Here is a 13,643-nt window from a genome sequence, read left to right as displayed (position 1 = left end):
ACATATAAAAATATGAAGAGAGGCCCTACTGAAAAGTTGTGAAACTGTCAATATTTTTTCAAAAGTATTCCTTTTACTTATGGCACAATAATCCAACCTGAAATTACAATGTCCTCATTGATGCTATCATAAATTTTTTTTTGAAAAATTTTCACCCTCAATTTCTAAAAATAGTACCTAATTATATATAATCTATATTTGTATTATAAAAGAACTTACTTTAATAATTTTAATGTCATTTTAACATAAAATTTAGGTTAATTTTTTCTTTGTCATGTAGATTTTAAGTGATTTAAAGGGTTCTTTCCAAGTTTCAATTTTGCTCAGATAACGAAACACTGGAAATGTTTATTAAGCATCCATCCATCCATCCAAAGGCAGAGTGAAACTCTATCCATTTAATCATCAAACGTTAACCGAGTATCCACTACGTTTTAGATACTGTAACAGTGTTCGGGAATACAGAGATGAGTAAGATAGTGTTTTGCCCTTAAAAGTTCATTCTAGCAGGAAGACATATGTATAATTAAATTACAGTACAACTAGAGAGGAGGTGACAGTAAGAGCACATACACAGAGAAGCTTGGTAGTGAGAAGAGTGATGAACTTTATGTGATGGGGCTAGAAAGCACCTGAGATAACGGAAGTCTGAATTCCAGCACCACCCCCGTAGAAAGCCCTTCTTCAATCCTTGGTCTGGTTTAACTGTCCCTCATCTATTCTGTGGTGGCAACCTATTGTAATTGTAGCCTTATTTATCTGTCTCTCTATCTAAACTAAGTACATCTTGAGGGCAGAGAGAGATTTTCTTTTTTTTTTTTTTTTTTTGAGACAGAGCCTGGCTCTGTCGCCCAGGCTAGAGCACAGTGGCGCGATCTCCGCTCACTGCAAGCTCCGCCTCCAGGGTTCACGCCATTCTCCTGCCTCAGCCTCCTGAGTAGCTGGGACTACAGGCGCCCGCCACCACACCCGGCTAATTTTTTGTATTTTCAGTAGAGATGGGGTTTCAGCCTGTTAGCCACGATGGTCTGGATCTCCTGACCTCTTGATCCATACACCTTGGCCTTCCAAAGTGTTGGGATTACAGGCGTGAGCCACCGTGCCCGGCCAGAGATAGTTTTTATATCCCTAGAACGCAGCAAAACTCTGCTATATGCTTGATGCTCAGTTAAGAGATATATATATATATATATATATATATGAATGAAAAGATGAAGAAGGGCATTGGAGACCGATGTTACTTAGGAGTGTCTTAGTCTTGGCTGCTATGACAAAATACCATAGACTGGATGGCTTAAACAACAAATATGTATTTCTCACAGTTCTGGAGGCTGGGGAGTCTAAAACCAAGGTGCTGGCAGATTTGATGTCTGGCAAAGGCCTTAGTCCTGGGTTGCAGATGTCTACCATCTTGTTGTTTCCTCACATGGCAGAGAGAGAGAGAGAGAGAGAGAGAGAGAGAGAGAGAGATCTTGGCTCTTCCTGTAAGGGCACTAGTGTCTCATAATTGCATCTAAACCTAATTACCTTCCGAAGGCCCCATCTCCAAATACCGTCACTTGAGGGATAAGGGCTTCAACCTATGAATTTGGGGAGGACATGCATATTCAGTCCATAGCAAGGAATTTGAAGAATAAATCGAATTTACCCAGAAGCTCTCGGAATTCAGGGTGGAGAATGAAAGCAGAGAGATTAGCATTCAAATATAAGGAACCATAAAACCAGCATACAGTGTGGCAAGTTTAGGAAACTAAGTTGTTATTTTTGAAGTCTGGGACAACAGAACAGTTAGGGAGAAGCAGGGTCCATGTCCCTTAGCTTTCATGTTTTATATAACTGTTTCTGGGAGAAGCAGTGTCCATGTTCCTTAGCTTTCATGTTTTACGTAACTGTTTCTTTGCAGGGAATGAAAGTTATTCAAGGCTTTCAAGCAGAGACCATATCTACATTTTGGAAACATCATTCTCTGGGCAAAGCAGAGAATGGTTTGGAAATAGAGAATCTAGTCCAAGAGGCAGGAACACCACTTTGGAAGCTATTGCAATAATCCGAGGGAAGGATAATGAAAATTTGAACTAAGGGATTTTTTTTGGTGGGGGTAGGGGGAGTTGAATTCTTCCTTGTAGATTAGCAGAGAGTAGAAAAGGGGAAGCTGGGGGTAAACACTGCACCCCTGGGAAAGAGAGGAATCTTTCCTTAATGCATGTTTGGCCTGGACTCAAATCTTTGAAACAACAGCAACAACAGTGGCTGCCACTTATTGAAGACTTACTAACGGCCAGGCACTGTCGAAGGTCTTTATACATATTAGCACATTTGACACTCATAAGTAAGGACAGGGCTGCGATTTCAAGCATCCCCCTTTTCTCTGAGCTCACCCGTATTGTGAAGGTTTGTCCAAGTACACACAGCTTCTGGCGCTCTCTGGTTGTTTCCCATGAGTTTCTTTTTCTCCCCTGTCTAGACTGATGTTTCTTAAGAATGGGAGCTGTGTCTTAATCTTCTTATGATAGCTCCTAAACTGAAGTAGATACTTATATTTTGTCAGTTAGGATGTAACAATGCAAACATGTAATTTAGATGCCCCTGAGACTGATTTATTCCCACAGCAAGGAAGCAAGGATGACCATAAATTTTCTGAAGCTAGGGCACTCCAGATTTCTCCTCAAATCCATCCTGTTTGGATTCCAACATTTGGCTCCATCATTCTATCAATACTTATTAAATCAGGGATCTGTGGCAGGAGGCCAGGTAACACCTGACGGCTGAGATCCTCTTTCAAATTTTTACGCTCTGTTGAATAGAAGATCCCTATAAAGTGTCTCTCGAGGGAAGCAGTTTCTCATCCTCTTTCCCCATGTACACGAGCAAGAATCTGTCCTCCTGAACGTGAGTCTAACATTATGGGAGCTGAGAGATCCAGGGCTGGATCCACAACTGGCCAACCACGCCTGGCCCCCAGCAACATGGCACTGCCCAAATCACCTACATGCCTGTCAGGAGCAGTCAGGGGTGCATGGCTGTGGTGGGTAGGAAGAAGCAGAAATTTCAGGTATGTAAAGGCAGAACTAGTAATATCCGTATCTCATCAACATCGTAGTAGTAATACCAATTCTATATTTTAAAGAGCAAATTAGTATCCAAGAGACATTGCCCCACATCCAGCCATCATTATGCGGGAGGATGGTGGGAGATGCTTTTCATCACGTGTCTTAGTGTGGGCATTCCTCCTCCTTGCTCCTCTCTTACCATAACTCAAACACTTTTGTGCCTCCTATAGGCTTTTAAACACAGCCTCCTTCCAAGGGTGAAAGCCCCAGTTGCCCCCTCCTTCCACACACAGACTTGGAGACCTGGAGTTCCATCCCTCCTGTCGTCCCCTCTGCCCCGAGCTGGCCTGTCTGAAAATGCCCAGGGACTACTTTAGTTCCTAGGCAAGATGGGGCTATTCTAGTTTCCCTAAATCATTTTGTGATTTCTATTTTCCCTAGCGATTTTTTATACAGGAGTACTTCTTTAAAAGGCATTTTGAAGTCTTTAAAGACTAATTACGAGTATATTGGGAAGTGCACTATGATGAAATGAATAGCTTTACAGGCCAAGGGTAAAACGTTTTGCATGACTCAGTGGGGCCCTTGGGCATATTTCAGTGGGTTCCATGGGCTTCTCACAGTACAGAGTTGTCTGAAAAGGGGAGGCTCTGCCCAGGTGATAATTACATAGACGGCAAGTGTGGTAAAAACCAGCTCTGGAAAAGCCTCTCATGGGAGATTCTGGCTAGGACAGCTATAATTTTGTGCCTATTCTCTCTGACCCTGGGGACTTTGAGCTGGATTAGCCAAAGGCATTCCCTGTTGATTCCAGCCTTTGAGGGCCCTCATCACACACCTCCACTCCCCTGCCTTCTGTGCCCCCACTGCAGTCCTGTCTGGGCCTCCTTGATTCAGCAAGCCCCACAAATTGCTAATGGGCTCAGGGCTGGAAGACCCAGATTTTGAACAAAGCTAGGGCAAGCCCTGGCATATGTGTTTTGGTATCTGGCATTTGTTCCTGAAATAGCCAGCTATTTAAGCAGGAGGGGCATGTATCTGGAGCTGGGGAAACTTGGTCCTGGGTTCTTCAATAATGACTTATGGGACCTTCAGCCCATCATTTCTCCTCCCTGGGTTATGGTTACTTCAGCTTTAAAGTGAGAGAATTTTACTAGGACTCTGCGATCTCTTCCAGCTTTTAAAATGTATAATGTTTTCAACTCTGGGCACGCATTAAATTCAAACCCAGGCAGCTTTCCAAACATGCTGATGGCCAGGCCACATCTCCAGAGACTCTGACTTGGGCTGGTGTAGTACCTAGGTCCAGGGACAGATCCAGGTCTATGGGGCCTGAGGAGCATTCAGTTTGAGGGCCTGGTTAAGAAGAACAAAATATCTTACTTTTACGACTTTTACAGAAGTATGACTTTATGAACACATCACTGTGGTCCCTTCTATCCCAGAGCCTTGGAAACAGTTCGTGCAAATGAGTGACCCTGAAGGTTAACTTTATTGTTTGAGAGTAAGTCTAAGGATGCCCAGGCATCAGTATGTTGCAAACGTTCCCCATGTGATTTCACCATGCACAGTTGCTGTGTGAGAACAACTGGTGTAGATAGGTTTTCAATCCAAAGGTTGTTACCCCAGAGTATGAAAGTACGTGGTAACCTGTTTGTCTCTGCCTAGAATGTCTTTGTTTGGAAATTTCGCTTCCAGGCATCTCCTAACTGATTCCCACTCACCACTAAGGCTCACATTGGAGATCACCTCCTTTGGGCAGCCTTTCCTGGTCCTCTAGTTAGCTACTCCCTTCTGTATTTGTCTCAGATTCATGCATATCTCTGACCTAGCTCTTCCTATACTCTAATTATTTCCTTGTACTTCTTCCTCCCCCACTAATCTTGGCATTCCCAGGACCTGGTACAGTATCCAGCACATGAGACCTTCATGAAAAATATGAAAGAAACAAATTGGAAAGTATTCTTACTTTTACACAGAAGACCTTCTTCATCCCCCACTCCACCTATATATTTTCCAACCTCTTTTTTCAATAACCAATAAAGATGCCATCCTTAACATTCAAGCAGATTCTCCTTGTTTACAAAGGCAAGCTCTCAAACCCCCTACCAATGACATCCAACAGTTTATGGGGCACAAACAACTAGATGAATTGTTGGATGGCATTGTTGCTGGGCAGGAGGACATCGGCACAGAATGTGGTGTGTCACACAGGGTCCTGGCAAGAACCAGGGGGACCAGGAGGCACATTCAGCTGAGTTTTTTTTTTTTTTTTTCTTTTGAGAAAGAGTGTCACTCTGTCATCCAGGCTGGAGTACAGTGGAGTGATCTTGGCTCACTGCAACCTCTGCCTCCCGGGTTCAAGTGATTCTCCTGCCACAGCTTCCTGAGTAGCTGGGATTATGGGTACATGCCACCACACCTGGGTAATTTTTGTACTTTTAGTAGAGACAGGGTTTCACCATGTTGGCCAGGTTGGTCTTGAACTCCTGACCCCAGGTAATCCACCTGTTTTGCCCGACCAAAGTGCTGGGATTACAGGTGTGAGCCACTGTGCCCGGTCTCAGCTGAGATTTTTAAGACAACTTAAGGTAAGAACCATTTGCCCTCCACTTTCCTGCTGGTGCCTCCCTTTGATGGAAACCAACTGGAAGCCAGAGGAATGGGGCCCAGTGATACACAAACATAAGGATCAGATACCCCAACCCCAGCTCAGAGTTGGGTGGAGATAGGTGGATAATGGATCCAGGGAGGGAAGATTAGACAGAAAAACCAGCACATAATGGATGATGTTATACTGCTAGAAGCAGGGGAAGTAATTGGATGTTGTCTATATCTGCAATTAGTAGATGTTATTTTAAAGTGGCTCTGCTGTACTTTTTACTTGAAGTGAAAAACTTACCAAACTAGCTTAAAAGTAAGGATAGATAGCAAAAATATTTCTATGTCATCAGCTGCTATGTTCTAGAAAAGAAAAGAACCAGCTTGTAGGAGTTTTGACTCCCACTTTCCTATTCCTGCCCCTCATTTTTGAGAGGCAATTATTCTTGTTTCTACTGGAATCTCATTTTCTCCCCAGGCCCCACAGCTGTTGGCACTGACTTCTTTCCTTACCACCTCCCATGTCATATCAGATGTCTAAGGGGTTCTCCTTCCCAACATAAAAGGCAGAGCTTGCTTATCTGGATATAACTTATACCTTAGCTCTTTGGTACTGTGCATGGCTAATTACCCCCATGGACCATAAAATTAGGATCCATTCGTCCCCTTCTTAGCCAGAAACTCCACTGCCTATCTTTTTTTTTTTTTTTTTGAGATGGAGTCTCACTCCGTTTCCTAGGCTGGAGTGCAGTGGTGTGGTCTCAGCTCACTGCAATCTCTGCCTTCCAGGTTCAAGCGATTCTCCTGCCTCAGCCTCCTGAGTAGCTGGGAGTACAGGCACCTGCCACCATGCCCGCCTAATTTTTGTATTTTAGTAGATACAGAATTTCACCATATTGGCCAACCTGGTCTTGAACTCTTGACCTCAAATGATCCACCTGCCTCGGCCTCCCAAATTGTTGGGATTATAGGTGTCAGCCACTATGCCTGGCCCCCATTGCCCATCTTGAAGTAAAAGAACAGCACCTGCCGGTGTTGTGCACTCTGGAGAGGTAGGGCTAAAGGAGGACTCCATCTTGGTCCCTGGTACTGAGGGACAGCAGGTATCTGCAATACTGGAGGAGGCCAGTAGGGGTGCCCCACCTCACACTCTCCTTTTATCCTCATCTGTCTCTCCTTACAGGTCCTCTGCCTGCTCCTGCTTACCCTACTGACCTATCTCCTTCACACAGGGAGTCCCCAGAAGCAGAGAGAGGAGCGTCCTCTCAGAGCACTTGCCAGGAAGCTTTCTTCTGCCTGGGGTCCACCGTTTTCCCTCAATCTGGCTGCCCACCACCATTCTTTCTCTGCTTCTCTCGCTCTCATATTCCCGCAGATGGGAGATGACAGCATAAGGGGGAGGTGAATGGGATTATTTTGTTTCTCTGGTCCTTAAAGTCTGTAGGGGAGAGTTTCAGAATAAGGATGTGACTGATCCTAATCACTTTTTTGAATTTTCTAGTCTCTTAGGCTTGTGGTTAAGACTGTCATCTGGTATGGGGAACCACATTTGTCAAGTAGGTAATTTTTTCTGCTGGGCTTTCTAGAAAGAATGAGGGATTTTAATGGAGCTAGAGCAAGAGCTCAGCAGAGCCAGGGAAAAACAAATAATTCTCTTGGCTAAGACTGAGGGTGGCTTCAGGAAGGGCTGAGGTACCTGGGCATGTAAGGCTGTGTCTGCCTGGAGAGGACATCAGAGGGCCTCCTGTGAGAGGAGCCAGAGGAGGCCAGGTGTTATTCTGTGCCTGATCCTACAGGTGTGGGAGTTGAGCCAGGAGCCTTGGGCCTGAGGCTGCAAAGATGTTTCCTTCCTACTTCTTCTGGGGATTATGAGTCACTGAGTTGAAGACAGGGGATGACTCCAAAGGACTAGGGAGTCACTAATACAGGTGTCCTGTTACACTGGGATTTCCTTGAGGGCACGGGTCATGGTGTCTTCCTTATAACTTAGCCCCCAGAACAATACCTGATACTCAGTAGGTGCTGAAAGGATGGTTACTGAGTGAATGAATGAAGAATGAAGACCGTTGATATTTTTCTGTTAACTTTCTCTTTAAGCATGGTGGTAAAAGCACTCATCAGCTGGAGTTTTTCTTTCTAGATCATAGGTGGGAGTAACTACCAAAGTAGAGTAATCCGCTTGTCCCCTCCTCATCTTCAGTGCCTTCTCCTCTTCCCCCAGACAATATAAAGGTAACTTGGGAGTAGGTTTGGGGATCAAGCCAGCTTTCTGAGCTCCCAATTCCAAACACGTGTCTATTCCCTGGTGCCCTGGAAAACTTGTGCCTGAGAAAAGCCCGTAGGAGAACTGTGAGTCTTACTTTTCTTTTTATTCAACTCTCAAGTCCAAGGCTATAAAACCTGGGCCAGAGCTCTAGATGGGGTGTGCCCTTGGTGCTTTGGGATCCAGCAAGGAGAGCCTTCCAGACCACAGGCTTTGTCCAAAATCAATCACTCTTTATGTGGGGGACAATTGTGAATAACCATCCCCATGCCAAAACTGGAGATTGCCAGGGCTTAAAAGGCCAATTAACATAACCCCAGGAGTTCTGAGTACATTGCCATAAAAACCAACAGCCCTGCTGCTTACTCCAATTCAGAGAGATCTTGACTCACAGGGCCCATGACTCAGAATGCCCCAGGCAGATTTTAATAGGTTCTAGGAACATCTCCTCTCACTACTGTCTGAGGACAGGAGGCTCTGCTCAGGTGATAATTGCCTTGACCTTGAGTCTACTGAAAACTGGCAAGAAAATGCTATTGTGGCCAGGGAGTTTTTAGTGCTTGAGAAGGCCAGAAGCAAAGCCAGGGCTCATAGAGACACAGTAAAACCTGGTTTAACCACTGGGCTGGGAAACTGCATGGTCTCAGGAGACCCACAGAGACTCCTCAGTCTTCCATGAAAAGTCCAGCCCTACTTAATAGGCAGGAAACCATAGACGGGATTTAGTGTGATAGTTCCAAGTGGGACCTATAGTCTCAGACTTCCGGCTGCACAATCATAGGGAAGCTCCTAGCTTCTATGAGCCTCAGTTTACTCATCTTTAAAATGGAAGTAATCATAAGTTGTTATGAGGTTTGTTAAACAAAAACAGCATAGTGTCTGGTAGGCAATAAATGTCTGATATACTCACTTTCTTCCTCTGCACTCAGTAGGGAGCCAAGATGAAGTCAAACATTCGATGTCAGTGGTAGGAAGAGAGGAAAATATTTTATCTAATGTAAATGTCCAGGAAGAGTTTCCTGACTGACATCGAATCTAACAAAGAAAGAAATACAAATAATATATATAAACTGCAACTGGAGGGTTGATTCTTTTACCAATGTGTAGCAAATTCTTTGCAGAACCCACAGTACTTAAGCAGTACCCAAGGCCACATGAAGATACCATTTGATTACTCAACAAGCTTGCATTAAGCTCCTATGAAAAACAATATGGCTTAGTCCTGCCCTCAAGAGGTTCACAGTCTAGGTGGGAAGACACGTTCAAACACATTAGGTGACTCTAGGGCAAAGGCTTGAATGCAGTCATAGTTAAACAAGCCTCTCTCAGAATCATTTGGCAAACTTGTTAAAGCGCAAGTCCTAGACTCCATCCCGACTGATACTGGATCAGGGATCATGCCTATTATCTTACATTTCTAGCAAACTCCAGTGATGCTGTTCTGCTATTTTATGGCTGTTTGAGTAGCATTGTTATAATAGAAGTCAAAGTTATGGGGTTGTTTATAGAGGAGGGAAAGAGTAATTTCTTGTAGTGGGGAGGATACTATCTGGAGTGACTTCATGGAGGAAGTACTGTAGTTTTTAATCGAAGCCTAGAAGTCTGGGTAGGATTTCAGCAGGCAGCAACTGTAAGTGTCTTCACATAAACAAAATACTAAAAAGTCAGGAAACAACGCAGAAATGCAGAATATATTCAGCAAGCAGAATAGCAGGGTGCATAAGGTGTGGAAGGAAGAGTGACAGGAAGCAATGCTGGGCATTGGTTTCTAGAAGACCTTGAGTCCACTAACTGGGTGCTGAGGCAGAGGAGGTCAGGCTTATTTTGTAACTGACAGGGATCATGAAATATTTTTGAACATGAGAAGAGTGTCATCAGTCCGATGACCTAATGCTTCATGTCTGAGTGAGAGATGGATTGGAGGAAGTGATGAGGAATGGGAAGATGAGTTTGTGCACATACTTATTAAATTCTTTAAGTGATAAGGAGGTCATCTGGAAGCCTAACCTAGGCCAGTGGGAGTGGTAAGAAGGCCTTAGGAAGAGAAAATGGAGGACATATCATCAGAATTTTAAAATTAAATTACACATGGTAGGTGAGAGAGGAACAAGTCAAAGATTACCCTAAGGAGCAGAGACTGAGTACTGATGCCAGCAGAAGAGAAAGTAATTTTAGGGAAAGAAAGGATTCAACAAGGAAGATAGTGACCTTGGTTTTGTACCTGTTGAATTTGAGGTGCCTACAAGTTATCTAGTAGCTTGCTTTGCAAAACCGAGGTTCAGTAGAGAGGCTGAGGCTGTGCAGATATTAAATATTTTTCATTATCTGAGTGTGTCACGCTGAAGTGATTGTGGAACCCAGGAGAGTAGATGACTTCATCAGGGAGAACACACAGGGTGAGGAGAGAAGGATGAAGGCAACTGAACCTTAGGGAGTGTCTACATGTAAGTGGTTGGTGGAAGTTGCCTGCAGAGAAAACTCAGCAAGAATGGTCTGGGAGGTCCTGGGGAGGCAGCTGAATGCTGTGTCCAGAAGAACAAAGAAGAAGACTTTGGCAGGGAGTGATTTGCAGAGTTAACTGTGACATAAACTTAGAAGGAAGAAAGAGAAGCCATTGGATGTGTGGCTCAGGACGTTCAGGAGTGCACTTTCCATGGTGGGGCAGGATCCAGGCTTCCGGGAATCAGTAAGTAAACCGGGGTGAGGAAGTAGAGGAAGCAAGTGGTGAGTGGTGACAGAAAGAAAATGGGACAGTAACTTGAGAGGGAGACAAGGTCTTGGGAGGATTTGGTTGTTTTTTTCAGAGTCTGGAGATGTGCATGTGTATAGGCCAAGGGGAAGGAGCCAGTGGGAAGGGAAGGATTAAAGAGGTAGTAAGAGAGAGAGGAGATGAGTGAGGCTGCGGGTCTGGGAAGGTTGGAGAGGCTGGGACAGATAGCTCTGGGGCTGAAGGGCCACTTCCGTATGAGGTCCTCTGGGTGTTCTCGCAATGAAACTGACTTGGACAAGGTCCAAGCAAGACTCTCCTTTCAGTAAAGCGAACAGCATGGTGGCACTAACACTTCTCTAAGAAGCTCAAATACAGAGGTGTCTCCTTTTCCCCAAGACCAGTCTTCTCCACTTTCAAGCATTCAAAAAGGTCCAAAAGTTAAATTAGAGTTTCAATATTCTAATTTTCCAGCAAATTTATTTCCTTCCTGTGTTAGCCAAATCAAGGAGTCTTTTCCCTCACCTGGGTCCCCAAATTTAATTAGCCAACTTCCTCCTTCCCTTCTGAGAGTCAGAAAATAGACTTTTTCTCTCCTTCCCCTCCTGGCTTTTGCTTATCTAAGCTAAGGTCCTCATGAGAGCTTTCAGCTGCTTTATTTCAGCTGGTCCCTCATAGCCACACTGACTCTGGTTAACCTTCTCTAGCTCCTCTGGGACCACTTTTAGGAAAGTTTGCTAGGTATTCTGACCTACTAATAGGTCCCTTACGGGGAAGTCCACACCGTCACAGTAGATCCTACTACCTAACACCTAGTGAAATCCTAGGCTTTGCTGAGCTCAGCCAAGACACCACAGGAAACACATGGTCTGGGGTTCCCAGAGAGATTGTCTATCTCTCAAAGAATAATGCTAAACAGACAAAGTACAAAACTGTCTGGAATAGAAGGCTTTGGGGTTTTAAAGAGCCCACTTTTTGTTTTTTCTAAAAATTTGTTTGGGAGGGATTAGCTTTGTGACTAAGCATAGGAAATAGACGAAATGTGTTTCCTAGATTTCATCTTATTTTTAGGTAGTATTACGGCATTATTCATCTCACCTTGGCATTGCTCCACATGCTAATGCTTTTTAAAAAGCATGTCATTAGTTTGAGTGACAGAAACATGTTCTGCACCCTTCATAGATATTCAATATCTGTTCTTAAAACATTTTCTTAAACATCAAGGTCTGTTCCATAACATTTACACAACCACAGCACTGAAAATTGTAACTGTCTCATCTTTCATGTTAAATTGAAGATATCAGGAGAAAGAAAATGACCAAACACGATTATAAAGATGGCAAGTGGGACGTAAACTTCTGCTCTAAGGCATAGTTTCAAAACCTTTTATTATACTTTAAGTTCTGGGATACATGTGCAGAACATGTAGGTTTGTTACATAGGTGTACATGTGCCATGATTTGCTGTACCCACCACCCTGTCATCTACATTAGGTATTTCTTCTAATGCTATCCCCCTCCCCTAGCCCCCCACTCCTGTGACAGGTCCATGTGTGTGATGTTCCCTGCCCTGTCTCCATGTGTTCTCATTGTTCAACTCTCCTATGAGTGAGAACATGCGGTGTTTGGTTTTCTGTTCCTGTGTTAGTTTGCTGAGAATGATGGTTTCCAGTTTCATCCATGTCCCTGCAAAGGACATGAACTCATCCTTTTATGGCTGCATAGTATTCCATGGTGTATATGTGCCACATTTTCTTTATCCAGGCTATCATTGGTAGGCAGTTGGGTTGGTTCCAAGTCTTTGCTATTGTGAACAGTGCTGCAATAAACATACATGCGCATGTATCTTTATAGAATGATTTATAATCCTTTGGGTATATAGCCAGTAATGGGATTTCTGGGTCAAATGCTATCTCTGGTTCTAGATCCTTGAGGAATCACCACACTGTCTTTCACAATGGTTGAACTAATTTACACTCCCAACAGTGTAAAAGCATTCCTATTTCTTCACATCTTCTCCAGCATCTGTTGTTTCTTGGTTTTATAATGATTGCCATTCTAACTGGTGTGAGATGGTATCTCATTGTGGTTTTGATCTGCATTTCTCTAATGATCAGTGATTATGAGCTTTTTTTTCATGTTTCCTGGCCGCATAAATGTCTTCTTTTGAGAAGTGTCTGTTCATATCCTTCACCTACTTTTTGATGGGGTTGTATTTTTCTTGTAAATTTAAGTTCTTTGTAGATTCTGGATATTAGCCCTCTGTCAGATGGATAGATTACAAAAAATTTCTCCCATTCTGTAGGTGGCCTATTCACTCAGATGATAGTTTCTTTTGCTGTGCAGAAGCTCTTTAGTTTCATTAGATCCCATTTGTCAAGTTTGACTTTTGTTGCCATTGCTTTTTGTGTTTTAGTCATGAAGTCTTTGCTCATGCCTATGTCCTGAATGGTATTGCCTAGGTTTTCTTCTAGGATTTTTATGGTTTTATGTTTAAGTCTTTAATCCATCTTGAATTAATTTTTGTATAAGGTGTAAGGAAGGGACACAGTTTCAGTTTTCTGCATATGGCCAGCCAGTTTTCCCAACACCATTTATTAAATAGGGAATTCTTTCCCCATTTCTTGTTTTTGTCAGGTTTGTCAAAGATCAGATGTTTGTAGATGTGTGGTGTTATTTCTGAGGCTTCTGTTCTGTTCCATTGGTCTATATATCTATTTTGGTACCAGTACCATGCTGTTTTGGTTACTGTAGCCTTGTAGTATAGTTTGAAGTCAGGTAGCATGATGCCTCCAGCTTTGTTCTTTTTGCTTAGGATAGACTTGGGCTACTTTTTGGTTCCATATGAATTTTAAAGTAGTTTTTTCTAATTCTGTGAAGAAAGTCAATGGTAGCTTATTGGGGATAGTATTGAATCTATAAATTACTTTGGGCAGTATGGCCATTTTCACAATATTGATTCTTCCTATCCATGAGCATGGAATGTTTTCCCATTTGTGTCCTCTTATTTCCTTGAGCAGTGG

This window comes from Macaca nemestrina, chromosome 6, assembly GCF_043159975.1.
Source record: "Macaca nemestrina isolate mMacNem1 chromosome 6, mMacNem.hap1, whole genome shotgun sequence".
Taxonomy (NCBI): domain Eukaryota; kingdom Metazoa; phylum Chordata; class Mammalia; order Primates; family Cercopithecidae; genus Macaca; species Macaca nemestrina.
The sequence above is the reverse complement of the archived record's forward strand: the minus strand, read 5'-3'. Positions refer to the sequence as shown.